At 34.4% G+C, this 25,368-nt stretch overlaps 1 long non-coding RNA gene across 1 annotated transcript; it reads right to left on the bottom strand.

Moving 5' to 3' along the window:
• Positions 1-530: 530 nt before the first annotated feature.
• Positions 531-15,142, bottom strand: LOC136813078 (uncharacterized). Its single transcript, XR_010847432.1, has 3 exons — positions 14,874-15,142; positions 1,443-1,507; positions 531-1,057 (listed from the first exon to the last, which is right to left on the bottom strand). It is a non-coding gene; the product is annotated as an uncharacterized lncRNA (long non-coding RNA).
• Between the last annotated feature and the right edge of the window lie 10,226 nt (positions 15,143-25,368).

The following is a 25,368-nucleotide window of genomic DNA, read 5'->3' as shown; positions in this document are numbered from 1 at the left end:
ATTTTTTTTACAAAAAACATTACTTAAACATAAAATATAGTCCCTCCCCCCGCTAGGAACTAACGTTATATCGCCAGAGGTACTAGACTATGTAAAAAATAAATAAATAAGTAAAATAAAAAAAATAAAACTAGCAGTTAGCTGAAGCTATAAATGCCCCGAAACCGCTGGAGTTAAACATTTATTGCCAGCCATTATAATTTGATGAGTAACATTTAGTTACGACGATAAAAGCCTTTTAAAACAACATTATGTCTAAAGTTGAAATTAGATGTAAAGTCCTTTTCTTGGCTGTCATCCTTAAAGCCCGGCGGTAGGACGTGACAACTGAGGAGTATATTCTGACTCAACCTCAAGATTACTTTGGAATAATTAGGTTTGAGAAGAACGTTTCACAATATACGCAATCAGGGTAAACTTAGGTAGGATTTATAGGACAAATTTTTCTGGAAAATAAAGATTTCTTTTTTGTTGTTTTAAGACTGAGTGTAATAGAAGAGTGGAAAAAAGAAATTGCAAGTAGGACTGTATAAGATGTATTGTAATAAGATTCTTATTCATCGTGTAAAAATATTATCGTTTAAAGTCTTTAAAATACTAAGAACTCTTTATAAAAATATGCTTCCTGCTTTAAAAATAGTCCGTCTCTACACAATTCAATTTCCAAAGACCACGTTGTATGGTATGAAATTTCAGTTAAAACAATTAAACGACCAGGAACACCAGTTTACAACCAGGAAAATAAGCGACATTGTGTTAGCAACATGTAAGTCAGAAGTCAGCACCATTGCATCATTTATAACGTTCAGGTTTTGTTGAATCTAAATTATTGGTCATTCGTTGTAGATAGAAATACAGCAATCGTGTAGGCAATATAAGAAACTGATTTGAATCGACACATACACCAGGACATCAAGGGAAATGGTGGAACAAATAACAAAAAGGTAACAGGTAACAGCATGATAACGAATCAGCAAATGTCGAGTTACAAGTTAACGTTACGAAGGTTGATGATTGAAATAATTTCTCGTTTTGATGAATAAGCTTTGAAAATGACCTAAAAAAGGAAAAGAAAATCAAGCCACTTATTTGTTAAGTCAGAAAGTCGTATACGAACAAGTTGATAAGGAAATTAGTATGTGGGAATTGGGTTTTACCTTGAAAAAATAGTATGTGGCTGAAATTTGGCAAAGAGGTCCCTTTGGAGTTATAAATTGGCAAATAGCCCAATTTTCGTTATCTACTCTTTCAGGTCTTTCTAATGAACCGGTTTAAATTTATTTTTGAAGTTTTTTTGAAATCATTTTCTATTGGTTTTGTACTGAAAAATGACGTCATGGAAAATTGGCCCAAAAAGAGTCTCAATTGATGGCGCTTTTTTCTGGTACATACTAAATTAAAAAATCAAATAATCATGACAACTAAAAAATTACGACTCTTACCATTAGGAAAGGTCATTTTGAAGCATCATTGAATTGTGTTTGTGACATATTCCTTTGATATCGAGCTTTAAATTGAAAAAAAAATCATTATTTACAATTTTGAAAATACATTTATCCCTCCCCTAATCTTTAAAAACGTTTAGTTCTCATCAATATACACCCTTATCAAATCAATCTTGTCTCCGTTTCTAGTGCCAAGCCGTTAATTTTCTGTTCTTCTAATTCTCTAAATTTAAAATTTTTCCTTCTCTTTATATCTTGTAAGCGTTCTAATGTCATTGGCTCAATAATCATATCTTTTAGCTTTCTCACTCTTGAAATTCCAACATACGCTAAACCAATAAATCTTTCTGTATTTCCTAAATCAATCCATGCTTTATTCAAAGTTAACCCTTGAGACTTGTGAATAGTTATTGCCCAAGACAATCTCAAAGGAAGTTGTTGCCGCTCATGAGATGTACCGCGAAGGTCTGAAGAATTTGTCAAAGGAATAATAGGAACACAGCGAGGTTGGTCTTCGCATACACTCGGTCCTTTATAAAAAGAGTCAAATTGAACAATAACAGCTATAGGCAGATTTGGAGGAGAATCTCCTTCTTGATAAATAATATCTTTAACTATTCCCATTGACCCATTACAAAGTCCTTGGTCTGTCCAAAGGTTTCTAGTCAACATTACTCTTGCACCGATGCTTAAAAATACCTTAGGTTCTAATCCACCCATGTCGTCTGAAGAAAGTTTCGCTGATTCTTTATTACTGTGTCTTGCATTAATTTGTGCCACTGGGACATTTAAGCTCATCAATGCTTCATGGTTATCGGAAGCAACTTTCTCATTTGAAAAAGATAATTTCACAAAGTCTTTTAAATTTAAATTATCAGTCAAATTGGCAGGTGTCCTAGATAAGAACATCTGCCAATCTTCCTCAGTTGAATCACCGTTTCTTAATCTCAATAAGGCAGCTTTGAATTTTTCTTGCTCAAAATCATCACCTTTAGATCTTTCATTTACTGTAAGCTTTATCACAGTCGTAAACTTTCTATACATGCAAAAACCCAATGTACCAATTTCACTTCTAGGTTTCTTATGATACAATACTTCATCTCCAACAGGGGGTAATTGAGCAATATCTCCTACCAAGATTATAGATATTCCACCAAAAGCTTTGTCTGATTCACCTGTTCCTTGTCTACACCGTTTATCTATCCATCCTAGCATATTTTGACCAACAACAGAATACTCATCAATAATCATATATTTAACTCCACTGAGTCTTTCTTGTAGGCGTAAGAGGGCAGGACCCTTCAAATCGTTTCGGTTTTTTCCTCTTATTGGAAGATTCAATAAAGAATGCAAAGTCTTACCATTAATATTAAATGCAGCTATTCCAAAGTAGGCTGATACAATACATTTCTCCTTCAGTAAAGCTCTAATGTTATTAATTAAGTAACTTTTTCCACTCCCTGCTAACCCGGTAATCATCATGAATAGCTGATCTCTGTGATTCACATCATGATCTAATAATATATCAAATGCTTTTCTTTGGGACTCATTAAGGGAGTCTACTTTTAGTTCAAACACTTGTTCAACTGGGTTCTCAGACATTTCGGCTTTTCTTTTGTCAAGCCAAGAAACCATATTTCCAATCTGCTCTTCAGTGTAATTATTTCTACAAGACTGCCAAAATTCTAAATCGTTATGAGATGGCTCATCTCGATTAGTTTCATTGTTATTCGCACATAAATCAGCTAAGTGCATCCATTCTTCACGTTCCCCTTCAACATTCTCTTCAAATTCATCAGTTTCTGACCTTTCAAAATATAATTCAGCATTATTAAATTCTCTTCTCCAATTAGGGACAACACTTTGACCTAAATCAGTTTGCAAAAACTCATTCCATTTTTGGCAAAACATATCAGTATCATCCTCATTTAAACCATCCCAAGCATCACTAATCCTGGTCCTCCATGGTTTGTATTTTAGCAGTTGGTATTTGCAAAATACATAAAATTGAGGCCCTTTTGGATCAAATGATGGTGTTGGGAAGGCTCTAACAATAACTGGCTTCTTACGTTTTTTCAAAACATCTTTTTGCACTGAATAGTTTGAAACAAATTGCATAAAATTGCTATCTAAAACGAATGCATCTACACATCCTTCAAGGTTAGCTCTGTTAGCATAATTATCAACAGTTGAAGCTTCAGTAAGGACATCCTCATTATTGATTTCAACCTTTCGAGATCCGTCAACCGAAACATTAACAACTTGAAAAGATGAACTGACCAGTTTTAATGATAATATATGGTGCATTACCTCTTGTATACTAAAATCTCTTTCCCCGACAGCTTTAATCATTAATTTCTGAATAACAGATCTCATTTGTTCAGTTCCTTTTAAATTCTCAACAACAGAAACAAAAGCGTCTCGAGCAACATCTGATATTTTTTCTGCCTTTGAGGCATACTTAGCAAGATATTCTAAACATGCATTGTAATCAATAATTGGTTGTATATCGCAATTAGCTCTCCATGATTGCAATTGCAATCTCTGATGCCTGTTTACTCTTGAGTCGTTTCTTTTCAATACAATTTTTGGTCTGTACTGCTTACCATATTTCTTTGAATTCAATTCCTCAAATTCGATATAAGTTTCATTGCAATCCTCAAAAGGAAAATTGAATCTACAATATTGTTCATCGTCATTCTTTTTACGTAAGCAATAGGCTGTACTGCACTTAGTATGCCTCTGAACACTATTTACTAAATTTGCATAATCATCGTCAAGCTCATTTTCATTAATGTCTTCAACTTTTTTTTTGCATGGGTGCACTTTCGGTTTTACCCAGCCTTCTTCAGGAGTACAGGGGTTACACGCTGTCACAATAGAATCAACATATTCAGTAACTTCCCTTTCTGCTGCTTTTCCTACATTGACTTTAGTTTCAAGCTCCACTCTGACATTATCCTCAAATTCAGAATCTAGTAATTCTTTCTCAGCTATATGTCCTTCTAAAGCCTTTTGAGTAAGAGAGCACAATCCTGGGTCATTTTTAAGTTTTGCTACCCCATGACAGTGGATAGAGCCTCTCATAACAGCATATTCAAATCTGTACCAGTGCCATTCAGCACCTAAAGTCTCATAAAGCCAAAGTTTAACAAAGTTTTCAACTCTGACAGTAAAAAACCAGTCTATCAAATGAGGATTATTTATAATATTTTCTCGCAATGTATCACTTGAGCTTTCATTATTATTTGAAAATAATGCATGATATTCTGGCCAATGGAATTCAGCACATGACAGAGTCCAAAAAATTGTTGGAGAACCAACCTGACTAATTGTAGCTTTTAATTCTTCTTTAGCATGATTCCAGTACGCATTTGTACCTGTTACATTCTTCGCATATCTCATTAGCTTTTTCATGATTGTAGCATGACTACCTTCTCTAACCATATCCTGTAATTCATTAATTGTCAAATTAGCTTCTCCTGGATTTTGCTTCAAGTAAAAACTTCCTTGTCCCAACAGACGTCTACGATAAAGCATATTGTAAGCCCAAAACCCAAATCGAGGATGGGCTGCAAATCTGTATACCCATTTCCCATCTATCATTTCAGCAAATTTTATCAAATGTTTAATCTTTTCAGAAAAGGATTCTGTATCACTTTTAGCAATAGACTTTCTGATGCTTGAATTGGTTGGATCTCCTTTACCATCTGGGAAAAGTGTTGGAAAAGCTAAAGTAGCCAAATACTCTGTAGTGAACTCATTTAAAGGCTCGTTGCCTATCTTAACAGATTCTGGATTCAAAATTGAATCATTAATTATATCTTTTTCTTTCTTAGTTTTTACTTTAATTGGAATAAAACTCCCCATTTCAGTATTGCAATCATAAACTTTTTCTTCACTATCCTCAGAATTTGGACCAAAATCAGGAAGAATTCCCTCATTATCTAAATCATCATCTTCAACCTCTTCTTGATTGAAGTCTACATTCATTGGCATTTGCAAATAATCATCTTCAGGCAATTTATCAAATCTACTTCTATCAATAGTCACATTTTGGTACCTTGGGTTATTTGGTTCCCCCATACTATTCTTTCCGGTTAGCCACACTAATGCATCAAGAACTTTTTGTCTACGCACTCTTAGGTCTCTTGATCTGTTATCTTTCCCGTCAATTTTAAAAACGATAACTGGTATATCACTGGGATATCTTGGCAAAACATTAGCAATGTGCTGAACATCATGAGGTAAAGTTAGAACATGTCCTTTATAAGCTTTTTGCCCTCCATTTGGCTTAGTATAAACTTGAATAACAGGAAATGCTCTAGCAATAAGCATTTCTTCAACCTGTGTTAAACCTTGCAGTTCCAGTGGAACTTTACTTGGAATCATATCATTTTCAATACTAAATTTCTTTGGCTGAGTTTTATCTCTTTTACATCGTACGCATTCATAATTACTTTTATCATTTGGAGTCTTACAAAGTGGCCAGCCTTCCTTACAAGTGTTGCACTGAAAAATAGTCATTTCTAATTTTTTGTGAAATTTATCACCCAAAAAGTCACCATTCTTTTCTGTATTTTGCCTTTTTTTAGCATGATTACGTCAGGGGGGGGTCAAGCAGTTAGTACAAGACATCATGCCTACTAAGTGATTCTTTGGAGGAAAGAGGCCACACCACCACCCTTTGACAGTTAGTATGAAATATACTAAGTGATTTCAAAGGAAATTCACTAAGGACCACCCCTTAAAACCTATCAAACGAGAGTGTGATATTTACTTTTTGTCAAACCATGTTCCCAAAATTGTTTTGAAACAGTTATTGATTTGGTATGATGAATTAAAATGAATCAAAAAATTTATTTTAACACAACGCTGTACAGCGATATATGTACAAGAGTTTCAAATAACGAAGTACTTCTCAATTGATACAATAATGAAACACCGTAAACCAAAAACATAAACATAATATGTAGCGTTCAATCAAGGCAGAAAAAAATACTTTTTCATGATTTATAAAGAACAAGATTACGAACTTTTACAATTTCAAAATCGATCTAAGTCAAGAAAATAGTAGCTTCAATGTTCTACAGATTTAACTTAGCTTATCAAATCTAAACAGATAAAAAGGACAATTTCAGCGTCATTACTTTTTGTAAGTTTCATATAAATTGTTTTATAAACTACATTATACGATTTCAAAATATATGAACTCCCATACACGCCGTAAAACTAAAAGAAAAAAGTAAAACCAAAATAATTGTGTCTTGGATTTTAAAATTGTAGGCATCCTTAGGATTATGCAATCAACTTCTTAGTTTTTGGAAAACCATCCATGGATTGAAAGTTCTGAACTTAATAAAAACGGGTTTTTGTAAAAAAAAAAAAGAACTTCTCAAAGAGATAACAAGTTGAAGAGCCAGGAAGAGTAACAAAAATATAAACTATGAATATGAATTGAAGTAAGTAAAATGAAACGTTTACTCTTTGATTGTTTTCATCTTTTTAATTTCTTCTTCTGAAACTAAGAGAGGGATTTCAATGTTTGGGTGTACTGCAGCAAAGTGTTGGTTGGTGTTATAAGTCCATATTGAAGCCAAAGGGGAAGACTTAAATGTCTTAGGTTCTTTGATTTCTCTTATGGAGGGGGATTTCCCTGATTGCTTTTAGTATTTATTTTTAATATTTTTCTAGAAAAGGTAAAAAAGTAGCACTTAGTATTCATTTGTACTAACTGTTTTCCTAGATTTTTTACTTGACACCACCCTAGCAGTCACTTAGTACCATCAAGTACTAACTGATTTTTGAAAATTTTGTAGGTATACCACCACGGTACTAACCGGCATGATGTCTTGTACTAACTTCTTGACCCCCCCCTGATTACGTTCACGCTGCTGAGCCTTTATTTTCTCTTTATTCTTCTCATAATATTCTTTTTGTTTTTCTTTACGTAAATCTTTTGTTTTTTCATGATTACGTTCACGCTGCTGAGCCTTTATTTTCTCTTTATTCTTCTCATAATATTCTTTTTGTTTTTCTTTACGCAAATCTTTTGTTTTGGCAAAATATTCCTTACGCTTGTCTTTTGTCTTTTCATAATAGATTTTTTTATCTCACAGTTGTTTTGTAATAATTCTTCTTTTTCAAATTAATACGTTCCTTATTTTTTGCATAATATCTTTTATTGATCTCAGCTTTATCCTCAATTTTTTTGCTTTTGCTTCTTAATGGATAGTCCTTTAAATCATCTTTGCCCATCTTTCTTTTCCTCAAAGTGCTAGCTATCTCAAAATGTACAAAATTAGTTTGATCAGAAATTTTTTCCTTTATGTAAATGCAAAAAAACCATCCATCTTTTTGAATCTCATAAAGTTGACGCAAGCTTTCGCAACAAAATGTTTTTTCATGTAAATCATCAATATAGATCCAATTATTATCATCTAATACAGCACATGAAAAGTGGTCTCCTTTATGTCTAACAAGACCTCTCAGGACATAGTTTTGATCATTTAAAACCAAATTCTGTCCAAATTCTATATCACAATCACCTCCAAATTCTACAAGGTAGATTGTAGGTGCAACAAATGACACTAGCGATGTATTGTGAGAAATATTCCCACAACTACTGCACATTATTGATTTATCAATCATAACTGGGTTTAAAAGATTTTGCCAATTATTGAAGTCATCTAAAAGATTTAAGTTTAATTCTGAAATGTAATTCAAAATATACTACATTGACGAATTAATTCTTCACCACAGTTAGAGCATGATCCCTCTATTCTGTAACGTGTCTCAATAAAGCTTTCTCTTGCTCTGAAAAATTACGAACAATACTTCCTGAAAAAATCTGAGAAAACTCAGCCTCGCAATCACGTTTTTCAAAAGATGTGCAATTTGCAATTAAGAAGTCCCAAACAGGCTGACGAATAATAGATAAGTTTTCTTCATTTTCTCTATTGTCTGTGATGTCTGAATTTAAAATGATACTGTATGACTTCAAACAATTTGTTAACAAATCAAAGAATAAGCTCTGTGTCTCAATTTCAGCAATGTATGGGCCAAACGTAGAATATGCTATTTCCAAAAATGAGTCTACTGCACATGTATACACTGAAACTTGGTGTCTACACAAATTCATAAAATGTAAGTCTCTATTACCTCTATCATTTTTGTACACGTACCTCTCCTGATCTATCTCAGTCAGGATTAACCGCCTAAATAGGAACAAATTTTTCGATTTCACAAATATTCCTATCTAGGATATAGGTACTTATCTAGGAATAATTTTTATTCTAAGCTAGGAACATTTTCTTTCTTCTCCAAATTTTTCCTTTCAAAACAAAGTTGCATGTTCAAGTTATGACTAATAGATGTAATAATACAAAGTGGTTTCTTCTTCCAAAAATCAGCACTTTTGGTGGGTGGAAGGGTGGAAAATCTTAGCTTTTGTTAAAAAATACTTAAATAGGAACATTTTAAGGCTCTCTTTACCAAAAAACGGGATTTGATGTGTAAATAGACCATTAATAAGCAATGGAATCTGCCTGGAAACTTTAAAATGCAATAACTCAATACTGCATTGATGAATCTTTCTGAAATTTGGAACACAGTTAGAAAATACCTACCGTAAATCCAGATGACTTCGGCCACTGCCTGATGACTTCGGCCGACTTTGAAGGGCTGTAACTTTTTATAGAATGAATGAATCACATTCATTTTTTCTACACATTTGGCCACAACGAAGGTCTTTCGAACGGTGCAAGAGAAAAAACAAGACTATTTATTCCTATCGAGAATGGGGCAAAAAACGGAAATTTCCGACCGTCTTTTTTGAAACCGTGATTATAGAATATTGCGGAAAGATATATGAAAAAATTTTGCACAGCAGTGCTGCACATAGACTAATTGTAAAGAATACAAAATCTTTTTGAAAAATAATGAATCCTTGAGGAGCTATAACCCCTTAAAGTTGACCCTATTTTTTTGCTTATTTTGGATAATAAGCCTATGTTGACAACTTGAAATATTCATGTCAATCGATTAAGTTGTTAAATTGTTGCACGATCTAATTAGAATGACGTCACATTTTGCAGATTTCCTGCGAGAGTTACTTTATGAAGTTCATTGACATGCAAATGAGTTCAAGGATATTTTTAAGGGCCTCTTTAAATCACGATCGATAAAAGTGAGCGGGATAAAAAATTAAAAGCTTGCTCTTTCATGTTCTTTCACAAGCATTAATTCAAGATGTATATTAAGGCAACGTAAAAAGGGGAAGGAAAGATACGAGAATTTCCCGAAGAATATCATTTTATCAGATACGCATATCCCTGTCTCATGCAAATGGCATTTTAGCTCTCCCCGCCTCTCGCACCTCTCTGGTTCCAACGAAGGAAATACCATATTACATCCCTCGATCCCTGTCTCGCAACGAAGGGAATACACATTACACCCCTTTCTCGCAACGAAGGGAATACACATTACACCCCTTTCTCGCGACGAAGGGAATACACATTACACCCCTTTCTCGCAACGAAGGAAATACACAGTACACCCCTTTCTCACAACGAAGGAAATACGCATTACATCTCTGTCTCGTGCGAGTGAAAATTTTTACTTCTTTTCACTTTTTGTCTTATAATGACGCAACTTAGAATGCCGCTATTATTACCCTAAGTCATTTAATTTTTGCATGTACTGATTTTTCGCGAATTGAGAATCTAAAAAATTAGCTACGAAGCAGCCTCTTCTTTACCAATTTTCACCAATTTCTTTAGTTTTAACGGATTTTCAATTTAGCAAGAATTAAGTTTCGCGAAAAGGGCGAAAATTCATAAAAATCAACCAATTTACCGTTTTTAATTACTCCACGGAGTTAAATCCATTTAAGGCGGCGGACACGTAAGGTATTTTGATTTAAGGTGGTAGTCTACCGCCAGATTTCAAAAGTCAAAAAATCACATTTTTTGCAATAACTCAAGAACTTCTTTACATTTCGTAATGAAATTTTCAGGAAATGTATATCAACTATTAACATTTCTAAAAATAAAAAAAAATTCTAAAAATAACCAAAGACGGGGGTAAAATCAGTCAGGGGGTAAAATACTTTATTTTGCTTGTGTCAGGTTTTCTGGATAGTCGGCTTGACCTATGAAGTTAGTTTTTTTTTTAAATGACTAATATTTAGAAAAGGTCTGGAATGAGTGAAAAAAAAAATTGAAATTTTTTTCCAGGGGGTAAGAAACTGAAAAAAACGCTTTTTTGAGATTAAAAATCAGGAAACCAATTTTAAAACTTTTTAATCCATTCATTCAATACACAATCATGTAAGGAAACTTCCCTGAAAATTACAAGTCTGTAGCTACTCTCAATCCTAAGATATTTCTGACAAGGTGAATGCAAACCCCCGGAAACGCGTTTTGAGAAAATCAAAGAAAAAGGCAAAAGTCTGCAAAAATGGGTATTATTTTAAGTTGGAAAGCTCTTTTCAAAAAGTTTCTTCACTGAATACTCATCCAACCAGTCAGGTTTCAAAAGTTAAAGTAAAACATTTCACTTTTAAAAATTGATAAAATATCCAAAAATCAACAAAAACATGTTGCGCTAAAGTCATGTATACATAGCAAAGTTTACGGTAATCTTGCGATAACATCAAATTTGGGTGAAAACAGCCACATAAGTGTGTCAAAATGTTCATTGAAAGTCCAGCATAACTCTCTGTAGGCATGAAAACTTTTTGTGTGCATATTTTTATTCACATAGACTAGATGACAATGAGCAATGAGCTGGCTTCTTGACCGAAGGAATTCTGTTATGAGTGGCGGGTGTCAGATGAGAATGTGCGTCTCCAGAAGTTAGGTCCAGTTCATTATAATGCACATTTCCATCTCTGTTACATCATGTTGTGCTTGGAAATATCTCAGTTGCATTTAAATCCACTACAAAACATTATGTGAGCCACCAAAAAGCACACACCGCCTCTCACCGCCTATATGCTCCTCAAAACAAAATGGCGGCAACTTAAATGTTTTTCGTAGAAATCCAGCAACATAACCAATGTACAGCAACTTTATGGCTTCTGTAGAGTCTATTCTTCATTTAAACAAATCATTTCCATCAAAGAAATTAAGTTTTGATCTAAAACCTGCCAAGAAATCTGCAGAATCATGCTAACAGCTTGCTTTTCAGCTTGTTTTGATGTGTTACACTACTGAAGCTACCATCTTTAATTTTAAGGATGACGTAATGCCACGGAAAATAATATTTTGACGCTCGAAAAGGGCGTAAAAAGAGCTTTCTTTTGGCGTATCACATTGCTATGTTTCGGCCGAGATTGAAAAAATAAGTCCTTAGCAACGGGATTTTTTCCGTTGCTAGGGCGATTTTTCAAGCACCCAGCAGGACAAAAATGCTCACTGCGACCTGAAAAATAAAGATATCTCTCTGAAATTTCCAGGAGATGTTCAGAAAGACCTAAGGATCTCAAAACACCCAAAAACCAAAATTCGACAATTTTTTCGATGATTTTCCATTTCTCGGTAGACTACCACCTAAGTCAATGAATCTCTCCTGTTCAGGGATTGTAATGATCTTCTAGCGCCACACGATGGCCATTTAAAAATGTTAGAAAAGGTTTTGAAACGCTGTTGTGTGTCAACTGTTTCATATTTGATCGGTATTAAATGTGGTTTTGCCGGTTGAAGATTAAAATAATTTGAATATATTGCTTTTCTTTCAAGATATTCCAAATCGACACATCGAATATGTTACAGCTATCAAGCATCCCGGATTGATAAGTCAACGTATCGTCATATTGCACGGCATACAATTGGGAAAAGGTATTTCGTTCTCGAATGTTTTCACCTGGTTTTATCCTTTATACCATTTTAATATGTATCTTTCTTCTAGTAAAATAATAATTTAATTTCCAGGGATTTGACATTAACATTTGCGTTCTAGGTAGTATCAATGACGTGCGTGGCGGTATATAATGACATAAAGAGGAGAGGGATACCGTGAAAGTGCAGAATAGCGTACAAGTAAGTACTCTCGGGTACCTAGTAGCTAGGTTGGGGCCGCTAATTAATTTTTCGAAAATTTTCCACCCAGGACATTTTTATTACAACCCCCCCGCTTATTGAGTATTGAGATAACGTTAACTGTAAATTGCTCTACATGTCTAATAAATATTCGATGGGCTTGGTTGTGCTTTCTATCTAAAGAGCTCGATAACGTAATGAAGCCTTGAATATACCTATTTTTATTCATTCGTTGTCTTTTATAGGAACCACTGGATGAACCGATTACCGAGATCGTTCTCAGGTAGACAAGACCCTTAATTGTCAACTTGACTAAAACACGGCAGGAAAATCATTTATTCACCATCGAAGCGCTAAGAATTAGTATGCACCCGACTGTATCCACGGAGATTATACCTACATATATGGAAATATTTTTATTACACCCCTATATCAGTGACCCGTCACCTCCACTCGATGGATGACCCGGTGAAAGAAATTACATAGAACCCAAATCAAAGATCTTATTTATGGTCTTACCCCGGTCAACAATCGTTAATATTTTTTAAGAATTCTTGGAATATTACTTGAAAGTCAATTTTCCCTACCCGACGAAGTTAAAAGTTATTACTTAGTGCAATCAAGGTCATAATATTTGAGAAAAAAGGAAAATACACCGGGAAGTTTTTGAACCACAATCGATTTGTAAGTGCTCTAAAGTAGGTTGGAAGGGTAGAGTTTTGACTCTGAGTTTTAACATGAGACTTAAGACTTAGGACCTTAGGATCTGAGGATCCAAAAGTTCAAAAATAGTCCAATAAGGCTCAGAATATAGCCTGTAAGTCTGTCAACCCATCCCAAAGTGAAATATTCGATTAAATTAAAGAGATAGCCCAAAATCGACTTTCTTGCCGGAACTTTAAATCTTGAAAAACGTTAAAATAACCAAAATTATCAAAATATTATGACCTTTATTGTGAGTTTTGGAGATCCTATAGTCAGACCCGATGGGTTTCAAAACTTCACTGGGTCACTGAGAAAGGGGTGTTCTATTATATATGAAATATATAAAAACGTACGTCTATGCGTGTCAGTAAATGTCCGGGACAGTGTATATCATCTGTTTATGTCCACATTTACCAGCGGCTTTACAATAACCAAACAGAGTATCATCAAATTTTATACTTGCGTTTGATTCCCAGTTAAGTGAAATCGGAGAGGTCATGTCGCAGTTATTGGTGAAATTTACCCTAATGGAGAGAAGATAAAAATTCCAATCGGGGAAAGAGAAAGATCCATTGAGTAATTCAGTCATTTTTAAGGGTTGAGATTGTCAATAGAACTTCCAAAAGGAGTTAAACTTGAACAATTCGGGGGGAAATGATGAAAATTTCGAAAAGTTAACAAAAGTTTATCCCATCACAATTTTTCTCCGAGTCCGACTTAATTAAACCCCAAATCTTGTTTCCCGAAAAGAAATTTTGCAACAGAAATTTACGACTGAAATTTCCCGTGTTAGGTCCCACCGGGTTCTGTGATACAAGTGTGTAGGGCAGATTATTATGTTCTTCTGTTGTCCGCTTTTCCTTTTGACATGTAATCGTTACAGCTTCGGTAAAACAACAAACGCAAAGCAAATGCTTGCAGAGTTTGTTTCTTATAAACTTCGTTTCTTGATCCATCCTGATTCCAAAGAGGACAGGGCCTAAAAATGAAATCGGAAAAACAATTAATTAATAAGCACGTTGTTACTTAACACGATCCCACCAAACCGGTTTACTGTCTAGTAATCGTAAAAATATACATGAACAATTAACGAGCCGTAATTACTAAGAAACAGATTTCATATATTTGATTTTGAGGCTGGCCGAAGTTATCTTTTGCTACTTTTTGGGCCTCTTTGGATCATTGCTTTCGAAGGAAATACTTTTAGGTTGTGAAATGTTAACACATTAATTTAAGGGACTTCAAGATGATGTATAAGAAGTTTCATGCTCGTACGATCAATATTTATTGCAAACGAAGGTAAAAATGGTCAAAAGTGGCCGAAGTCATCTGGACTTACGGTAAATGAAAACATAGATGATAATTGATACATGCGACTTTTTTTAGTTTTAGTGTAAAATAAAAATTTCTAAAATATTCTAATCTTAGAATAAAAAATATTCCTAGATAAGTACCTATATCCTAGATAGGAATATTTGTGAAATCGAAAAATTTGTTCCTATTTAGGCGGTTAATCCTGACTGTATCTGTTCTTCTTCTGAAGAAAGCTCATCAATAATTTTCTGAGAAATTCCTTCATCAGAAACTGAAGAAGGCTCAATAAATTTCTGAGAAATTCCTTCTGAAGAAGGCTCATCATGATTTTTCTTAGACATTTTCATAGATATTTGAATATTTATACCTTTTTCTGTTTTCTTGTTCAGCAAAAAGACACACAGCTAGCTACAAAAGCAAGTCATTGTCAAATTTCAACCATCGTGGATAGCTAGGAAAGCTACTTTCTCTGTCCATGCATAGCTAGGAAATCAATACAAGTAGCAGCAAAAGAGATATCGCGCGCGAACATTTTTTAACCGCGTGCGGCCCGCTCAGAATCGGACGAAACATGAATATGAATATTTTTCTGGCGAGCAAGTCCGCTACGTGAAGCAACAAAAGCCCCTGCGGGGCAATAAAAAAATCTTGGAGAAGGAAAGCTACAATTGTTAGGTAAAAGCCTAAAATAAAGCACCGCTAAACCTTCCAGTTTCGTTAAGGAATTCAACAACAGAACAAAGAATAGATTTATTTAGATTTGAAGTCAAACTTTCATCCCCATATAATAAAAGCCGACAGAAAAAAGGAGGGTTAAGTGGCGGATGAAAAATAATGCCTAGGCTGCCTAGGGTCTGAAGTTTGTCGAACAAAGATTGTCTTGCATGGGAATATATAGAGCAGTGCAGAAGAAAGTGCTGAGTGTTTTCAACAGAGTTAGTTCGACAACCACAGAAAGGGTCTAAAGTGTCGCGGAAGCCATGTCTAAATTTATGCTCGTTGAGATGGCTGAAACCGACCCGAAGTCGATTAAGAAAGATCACTCCTTGAATGTCAGGAACATCTAAAACATGAATTTGCTTGGGTCTCAAAAATTCATAGATTGCTTTTTTGAAAGTTTTGATTGAAGGTAGATCTCGTATATTACTTCCCAGAACATTCCACTGAGATATGCAGTACGGAAAAAAAGTGTTACGGAAACGCTCAGTTCGTATATTAAGAGGATAAATAGGATTTCTTGTTCTAAGGCCACCTGGTGCTGTAAGTCTTACTGGCAGGTAGTTACGTAAATACGAAGGGGCTAAATTGTTAATAATTCCATAGAAGAATGTCATTCTTCTAGCAAAGCGCCTGTCAGCAAGACTTTCAAGACCAAGTTCTGAATATAGTTTTTCTTGAGACGTTCCACGAAAACAACCTGTTATAGCTAAACAGGCATTATATTGAATAGATTCAAGCTTCTGCACAAAGGTAGCATTTCCTGGGTGGTCATATACGATATCACCATAATCAAGATGAGGCCTAATGATAGATTTATAAATGGTTAGTAGAGATCTCCTAGGCACATGCTTGCGAAGTCGGTTAATAAGACCAATTCCTTTAGTGGCCTTTTTTATCTTCTCGTCTAGATGGCGATCAAAAGAAAGTTTTGAATCTAAGATTAGACCAAGATGTTTCTGGTACTCACTGGTTGCGATATTAGAATTATTAAAGGAGATTACTGGAGCATTAGGAGAAGTGAGTCTACAGGTAAAATAGACTTCAATGGCTTGCTTAGATGGGTCAGGGTAATTCATCATAAGGCAAGTGTCAGTGGGCTTAGTGTACCAAGTTGAAGATATCGTCGATCCTTCGCGAATGAGGAGCATATCTAAAAACGGTATTTTGCCATCCTTCTCTCTTTCGATCGTGAACTTCAAGTTAGGAGCCTGCAACTCGTTGACTTCCTTCAATTCAGATTCAATGTCATCAACATGAATGTCTCTAAAAATATCATCCATATACCTATCATAGATATTTGCATCACCTTTAAGGGCTCTGACCATAGTGAATTTTTCATAATTGCCGTTTTTAAAATGTGTTTTCTGACTGATGTAACCAACAAAACTATGGCATGTTATACATTTTCTGTTAGACAAACTATTCCTGAATCTGAAAATTCAAAAATTGCATTGAAAAAATTTGATGAAGAAGAAAATGAAGGCTTTTGCGAGGAAGAGTATTTCAACTTTGAAGAGCTTCGTTTCGGCGAAGAAAAAACATTTTGAAAAAATTTTCGCAGTAGATGGTGTATCTTTTACCAAACAATAAAAATTTATGCGGAAAATTTTTGTAAATGCTTCTTTGTATCAAAATCTTCAAAATAGGGGATTTTCATCAAGTTTTCATCTGGATTTTGCTTAAAAAAACAGTCATAACTTTTGACACATCTTTTTAGAAAAATTTTCCGCAAAATTTAAAATAGTTCAATTCTTTGCGGACAGTTTGAAAAAAGTTCGAAACAAAAAGGTTAATTACCCATTAAAACTTAGCACTTTTTATAAAAGAAGGTGACGCAACATATTATTAACGTCTTTTTAAAGTTCATAACGTCATTTTTGCAATTAAGTTCTTAATTAAAGCCTGCTGTCCACTAGTGCTATTTTTGGTTATCGCGAAATGTTATCGCGAAACCTTATCGCATGTCTGAAGTTATTTTTAGATTTTACATGTCCACTATAAAACAGTGTAATCGCGAAATAAAAATTATTTCCTCAAAACTTCAAGATGAGAGAGGAGGAAGAGCTACAGTTGGCGCTTCTTTCTTGCTTGCTTTTAAAACATAGGCAACGGAAGTCAGCAAAAGTGAAGAAGAAACGTAAAGTCTGGGTAAAGGAAATCTTTACAATATCGGTATAAAGTAAAATAAATCGTCTGATAAAAACCAGGGAAATCGGTGGATTATATTCTTACCTTCTTCCATTCCAAGATATTTTTCGATTTCACTCCAACATTTCTGCTTCAATGGTTTATTTTTGTGGTCGGGACGCGACTTGTCATACAAACATTTGTAATTTCTGACGGCTTCAGATAGTTTTTCATCTTCTTCTAAATTATTTTTCCCTCTTGGCATGTTGACTCAAAATACAATCACACAAGACCACACACCAAAAGTCAAAAATGCTCTCATGATATGAAGATGTTCTTATCGCAAAATGAATTTCTCTCATTTTTTCTACCCTCGCGTGTAATTTGATCTTATGTAAACATTCAAATAAAAGAAACGCAGGTGGTTCTATTGTTAAAAACTATCGCGAAACGTTTGTTTCGCGATTGGATAAAAATCTTGAGTGAAAACTTTTTCACTCCCTATCGCAAAATAAAATAACGCGATACACAGGTTTATTTCGCTATAGACAGTGTTATTTATAGTTCATCGTTTTGCGATAGCTAAAAATAGCCTAGTGGACAGCAGGCTTAAGGGATTTGATTAAAAAGCAATTTATAAAGGCAATTCTTTGTTAAAAGTGTTAAAGAATCTAAAACATAACTTTCATGTTCAGATACTAAAATCAATTTTCCGACTATGGTCAGAGCCCTTAAGTCGCTCTTCGTATTGATTTAGCCAACCGTTAGCTAATAATGGTGCCGGAGGACTTCCAATGGCTAAGCCATCCGTTTGACGATAGTAGCCATTACAAGTCAAAATCAAAACGTTTGATGTACACACCTCCAAAATTTCAGTGAAAGTTTCTTTGCTAACAGGTGGTTTAGGGTAATCTCCTGAATAAAGGAGATTAGTGCATACCGTTATCGCTTCATGTACAGGGACGTTAGTGTATAATGAACAAACATAAAAACTTACAAGTTCATATCCTTCAGGTAGCTCAATATCTGCAATCTTTTCAACCATCGATTTCGTGGATGTGTTGATATTACATTCTTCAACAACAGACAGATAACCATTTAGAAACCTTTTTGGCTATCTTGTGGTAAGCTTACCCAGGTATAGATACCACAGGGCGGATTGGAATGTTTGGTTTATGTATTTTCGTTAAACCATATAGATACATGTTATTTAGATATTATAAAATGACAATTGAATAGAATAACAACCTGGTGACACTTACTTACAAAAATAATGACAAAATCATAGAATATGATGCCTAACAAGACAAAAGCACGAAAAATATTTATTATACAAAATGTGATGTGGATGGTGTGAATGGATAAAAAATGGCACCAAACAGAAAGCTTGCAAGGTCCCTAAGAGAGTGGTTTTAGAAGGATGGAACTAATTAATCATTCAGTTATTATTTTAATGTCTTAATGACAATTTTTGACAAAAATATTAACAGAATCATAAAACTGATGCAAGAAAAGACAAAAACACGAAAAATATTTATAATACAGAATGTGATGTTGATAGTGTGAATGGATATATATAAAACGGCACCAATCAGAAGCTTGTCAGGTCCCTAAGAGAGTGGTTTTAGAAGGATGAAACTAATTAATCATTCAATTGTTATTTTAATGACTTTATGACAATTTTTGACAAAAATATTGACAGAATCACAAAATATAATGTCTTACAAGAGAAAAACACCAAAAATATTTAGCATACCGAATGTGATGATAACAATATGGCTGAATATAAAATTACACCAATCAGAAACTCGTGAGTTCTCTGAGAAGGTAGTTTTAGAGCGATGTGTTTTATTATATGTAACCATCGTATAACATTACAAACATTACAATGTAATATACCTGTTATACGTATAATATGGTTTCGAATATTTTCTGGTCTGCGTTATACACTGTGCAAACTGTGAAAGATCGATAAAAGCACATGGTTAAATTTTGATGTTTGAAATGGTTTTATATGGATTAAATTGCTTGAGAATTATGTTTTTGATAACTCTTTGTGTTTTCCAAACATTTTCCTCTGCAATGACATTGATTTGGTCATCACTGACCTGTGACCTGTGACCTGTGACCTGTGACCTGCGTTTTACACTAACCGATCCTGTCTAAAACATATTCCATTTTCATTGAGTATGTCGATTGGCAAGATAAATACAAAGGAGTCTTCGAAAGATTTTGAGGGAAATTTTTTCTGGAGAGGCCAAAGTCAATATTTTTTAAATTGCACCTCCAATTTTCCAAAGTGGCGCCCCCACCAACCAGTTTCTAAACTTTTACTAATTCATTTGTCTAGGCATAATGAGGAAGGAAATATTTAATGGATAAGAGTTGATTTATCTTTGATAAAGGGAAAAGGAAAAAACAGGCCCCACCATGGTTGGGGCTCGACTAGAAAATTTTTGAAAATCGACTGCCAAGATACCCTAAATCACTAAATAAAAATAGACAAATTTGATACTTGCTGGAGTGAAAAGAACCTTAAAGAAACAATGTGTAATGCGAGCAAAGCGAGCGAAAAATTTGATCTTTTATGATGTCAATATTGTTGTCAGCAAATTGGTTTTAAGATGCAGTTAGATTTCTATTCAATAATGCTATATTGTACACAAAAAAACTTCCCAATTAACTTTATTGCGAGCGAAGTGAGCGAAAAAAAATAAGTAATTTAAAATCATCCCAGTAAAATTGGTCTCGGGGCACAATTTAAGGCGCATAAGGTTTGATTTTTTTAAGATTGGGGCGTTTGAAAAAATCTCTTTTGGCGCCCCTTGCTCTTCGGCACCCCTTCAAAAAAGCTCCGTTGGGGGCACCGGCCACAACGCCACAGCACACTTGTATATAGGATTATCATTCAACTTTGAATATATTTCTTCAGAGTCAAAAGACTCAATTGTCGTCATTTTTCTTGTCTCAGAAAACAATACATTTAATTATTTCTCTTACGATTTTCCCTGCTCAATTTCAATACAGATACTTCTCCCAAACAACTAACCCTTCATGTATCTTCCTATGGAAGCATCTCCCCTAAAACATCGAGATTGGCCATTGCTACAAACTTGAAAGTTTTATCCAATATATGTACATGTGCAAACGGTACCTTGATGATATTAAGAATTTTAGGGTTGGACACACAGCTGATTACATTTATCTTAGAAATGTAAGAGAGGAGTGGGGTAATTAATCCGTAATAGCCGTGCTGTAATCATCCCGCGAACAGAGAAAAATAAAATCTTTGAAGAATTAAGCCTTACGACTTTTTGCAAAAACTAATCGATTTCATAGTTGTGCAATTCGAGTATATTGATCATTATTGATGGGTTAGTTGTCATTCGAACTTCTATAAGTGACAAAAATAAAAAGGAACTTTAAAAAAAATATATGTGAACAAAATAAGTAAACAGGAGGAGTGGCTGAACTTTAATTTGTCCATAATAATTAACGAGGAATAACACGGTCGTTCGGGTGATTTTGGGAATAATAGTCCCTTGTTTTTTTCAATATTTGTTTTCGATGAATCTCGGGAATATTATTCCCAAATCACTCTCCAAACCATGCTATTACTAGTACAAATTTGCTTCTGATGGATTTTTAGGTGAGTTACGTAAAATTTTTGGAGTTCAAGTGTAAACATACCGTCTTAATAATCATGTAAATCACAAATCAAGCTATTACTTAAAAAAGCAATTAGCAGCTAGAAAATATCTATACTATTTGAAAATTATGGAAAAGCACTCTTAATTACGTTATGAGATGGTTATGAGATGGTTGCTTGATTTATGTTGATACCTTTAAGTGCGTGACACGTCCTTCTTTTAAGAAAATCGCTAGTTCAAACTTTAAAGGCTTATATCTCCGGATTTGGAAGGAGTTAGAAGCTCGTTCGTTGGATAGCTTAGAGTCTCTTCTTTCTTTTAGGCGATGCACAGACCTGCCTGAATGACAGAAAGGTTCGCTACATGACAGAATCAAGTAAGGCAGGGTCTAATTGGATTTTTGGCTTTTTTTTTTACTTTTTGGCTTAAAATCTCGCAGGAAAGACTTACTTTTGATTTTTTTTGCTTGACCATGAAGCCCAATCCAATTCCTACGAGTTAGACCAAAAATGACGATTTCTAACTCAAACTGGGCATTACAGGAAGGCTTCCCCCTCCTATATAGCCCATGTCTGATATACACAACATAGGTACTTTAAGGGTTTAAGGGGACACGAGAAGTTATTTTCGCGTTGGTGCAATGCAACATGCTCTATCCCACCAACACAAGTGTCTCATGGTTTCTTTTTTTGTTTCATGGGACAAAAAGTGAGGGAAATACCAAAAGATACGTTGAATTTGTCCCTGATTCAAATCAATTTTGCTCCATTGTCCCAGCGACCAAAGTCAGATTTCAATTTTATTGGTAGAAAGAAAAATAGGATGGAGATACGAGAAAGCGTTTCAGGTTGGTGGGATGGAGAATGTTGCAGTGCACCAACGCGAAAAAAGACTTCTCGTGTCCCCAAGCCTTTAGAGCCTGTATAAAGTATTATTTTCAAACTCAGTACATGACGTGAAAAAAAGTTGGGTTAGGTTGTGGGGTACCCCTTTTTTGCCAAATATTTAGCCTAGTGTTATAATTTGTGAAAGTACAATGTTAGAACATTTTAACTGTCATTTAAAGAAATCAGGTTTAAATTTGCTCCGTACCTTTAGTTACTGTAGTCCTTTTTGTAAAAAGTACTAAAATCTACTTCTGTTTACTGAGTGCGGTCGCTATCTTATCTTCCTTGCTCTCACACTTTGAAAAATTACAGACCAGACCATTTTTTTATGGATTCCAATTCCAAATATATTCTGTACCTTACCGAATATTTTTGGAATCCCAACTTTCTAGCAGAGACACAAAATGAAAATCGGAACAACATTAACAATCATAAGATCAAAGGATAATTTACGCACACCTACGCATTGTTTTCATAAGAACAGCCAAAGTTTTTGAAGCCTTGGGATGTTCTTAAGTTTTTGAGTTTTAAGGCTAAAAATGTTCTTAACATGTTCTTATTCTCGCCATTCTTTGACCATTTTTACCCATTTTCCTAAGAATTCGGGTGTTTTTGACTCCATAAAGCCTTATAATGTTTTTAACTTGTTCTTAATATTTTGGCAGTCGAAGCCTTATGTTCTTATATCGTTTGGTATATAGAGGGTCTAAGTTCAAGTTCAAACAATCTCTGAAAATGTGTTAAGTTAAATCTTTGAATATCTTCTACATCATGAATGAATAATCAGAATATTTTTTCAAAAGTTTACCCCCTGGCTCCATGAGGATTAAAAGAAAAAGAATTTTTTACTCTGGTCTGTGAAATACCCGGCTATCCCACAACCTCACCAAATTGGCTACCCTGCTTTTCAGACAAACTCTGAAGTAGTTTAGCCATCGCGGCTAGCCATCGGGCGTAGACATACTAGCGTGAATAGCTCTGAAAATTTGAAAATTAGATTTTTCAAAATGAAAAGGAAACAGATAATGGATGTTTAATTTCAAAACGCTTTCAAAAGTGTTAAAAAAAGAAGATTGATTAGGAAAAGAAAAGAAAAATTTTATTTTCACAGCTTTCATTAATTTTAAGACTAGGGGGGGGGGACTAGGGCAAAATTGGTTACGGGGATGCTCCGCTGGTCAGGGTACCTTTTTTAACCTCCACAAGGCCCAGGTAGGATCACAAAAACACCAAGATAGAAACATCAGTCCCTCGTAGGGTGCCTTTTTTGGAAAAATTGGGGAAAAAGTAGAAAATTTGAAAAGAATTTGGAATTTCAGTCCCATTCAGGGTTACTTTTTTCGCAAATTTCGGCAAAATTTTTGAAAATACTAGTCCTTTTTTCGAACCTCAAAGAAGCACCCCAGTCGGTCAGCAAGGGTAGTACCCCCCCCGGGATTGACCAATTGCAAGATCAATACAGAAAAGACGCGAGAAAGAATTCCTGGATGCTTAAAAATCGCTAGCGAAAATGCTTCCTTCATGCGAAAACGGATTTCAGCGTTTTATAACAGTCAGTTCAATGCGAAATCTCGTATTACCATATTTGGAAGAAACCATTGCGTAATGTTATATAAATGTTCTACATCAGATATAAACGTAAACTTAAACGTAAACTAAAACCACAAGTGATTATTACACGCGATATACAACAAGAAATGAAGACATAGGATGGTCATTTCTAAAGGTCGGGGATAGGGAAGTAACTTATATAAGAAACATTTTTTATAAGAATATCGATGTTTTATAAGAAACACTTCTTATAAATATCGATGTTTTATAAGAAACATTTTTTATAAGAATATCGATCTTCCCAGTTAGGGTCAGGGTTGGAGTCCGAAATAATGGCATAATTAGCGCTAATTATGCTATTAATGATGTAATCTTTACTATACGAGATTTTACATTGACCGCACTCATAATATAGATTGTTGCAGGATTTATTCACTCTGATTTTATGTCTTTTTATTGATTGATCAATGAGGTTACCATTGAAGCGTAATTAAAAAATAAGTATTATAGGGAACGTGCATGGCGTTCTAAATCTAGAATTCAGAACGCCATGGGAACGTGTTTTACAATTACATGTAATTAGAAAGGAATTCTGACTTATTTGAACATATTTCGAAATTTTACATAACGTTTCCACAGCTATTAGAGAAGAGAAAATTTACACTGCCGGTTTTAAGACAAAAGAGCAAGTACGTCGGAAACATGCAAAGGAGTGCAAAAGCTTTATGATTGATCTGATTATTTAGATATTTAACAGAATGATATTTGGAACTACTTTTCCTGTTTATGTTGTAGTGGTATTATAAAGTTTTATGAGATATTTATTTGTTGTTGTTGCAAAATTGTCTGATATTAGTTTTTAATGGTTTCAAAGCACAATTTGAGATGTCAATTGAAAACTTGGTTAATAGAAATTGAAGTGAATTAATAAAGACAACTTTTGACAAAGAAAACGTGTTTTTTGAAACCTCACATCGACAAACCCGGCCTCAGTGCCCCGGTTGAGCTTTTTCTCTTAGTATGGGAATGAAAACTTCAATCTAAATTCCAATGGGAATAAAAGATCTATCACATGTTTTTTGTTATAAGAACAAACTATATAATAACATAAGGCTTAGATAGCCAAAAATATTAAGAACAAGTTAAGAACATTTTAAAGCTTTGCGGACCCTAAAACACCCGATCTCTTGGGAAATTCGACAAATTCTTAACTTGTTCTTAACATTTTGTACATCAAAGTCTTATCTTCTTATATAGTTTGTTCTTATAAAAAAAACCTGTATCGAAAATGCTCCAAATTAGCCAAAATTTGTGTAGAATCACACTAGAAACTGACCCAGGAATTTTAGGGGTTTTTTTTGTTAATTTTTTCAAATCTGTCTTTTAAAGGTGTTTTGATAATATTAGTATTATAAAATGAAGGAGCATAATAAATCGGAAAGTGAAATCCTTGATTCATGGTTGGTCAAACGCAGAAGAACAACAATCCTTGGTGTGATGCAAAGATCACTCTTCGCATTTGAATATTCTGCTGTTGCTGTGTCAGCACTTTATTACTATCGATACACATTGAAAGTGCACGATGCAAAATTGTTTTACTCTTTTAGCATGGCTGTCATGTTTCTGTCTGCTGCTGCGTCTGCCATGTTTATTGGACGGTATATGGATCGGACACGGCATTTAAGACGTATTGCATTAACAACAGCGATGTTCTCAGTAATTGGAAACGTCTTTTATACGATACCGTATTCAAGATACTTTCCGATTATTGCTCGCACTTTGTGCGGAGTTTCTGACGGAATCCAACCAGCAATGGCAGGTAATTAAATGTCTTCCAAGAAACAAAATGATGTAGTCAAAAGTTATTTAGTACCTAAAGAAAGTTTTTCGTTAGATTAGACCTTAAGAGGAAATCCAATAACGAAAG

The sequence above is a fragment of the Clytia hemisphaerica genome, unplaced genomic scaffold, assembly GCF_902728285.1.
Source record: "Clytia hemisphaerica strain Z4C2 unplaced genomic scaffold, Clytia hemisphaerica genome assembly, whole genome shotgun sequence".
Lineage (NCBI taxonomy): Eukaryota > Metazoa > Cnidaria > Hydrozoa > Leptothecata > Clytiidae > Clytia > Clytia hemisphaerica.
Note: the sequence above shows the minus strand (reverse complement) of the source record. Positions and strands in the feature narration are given on the sequence as shown.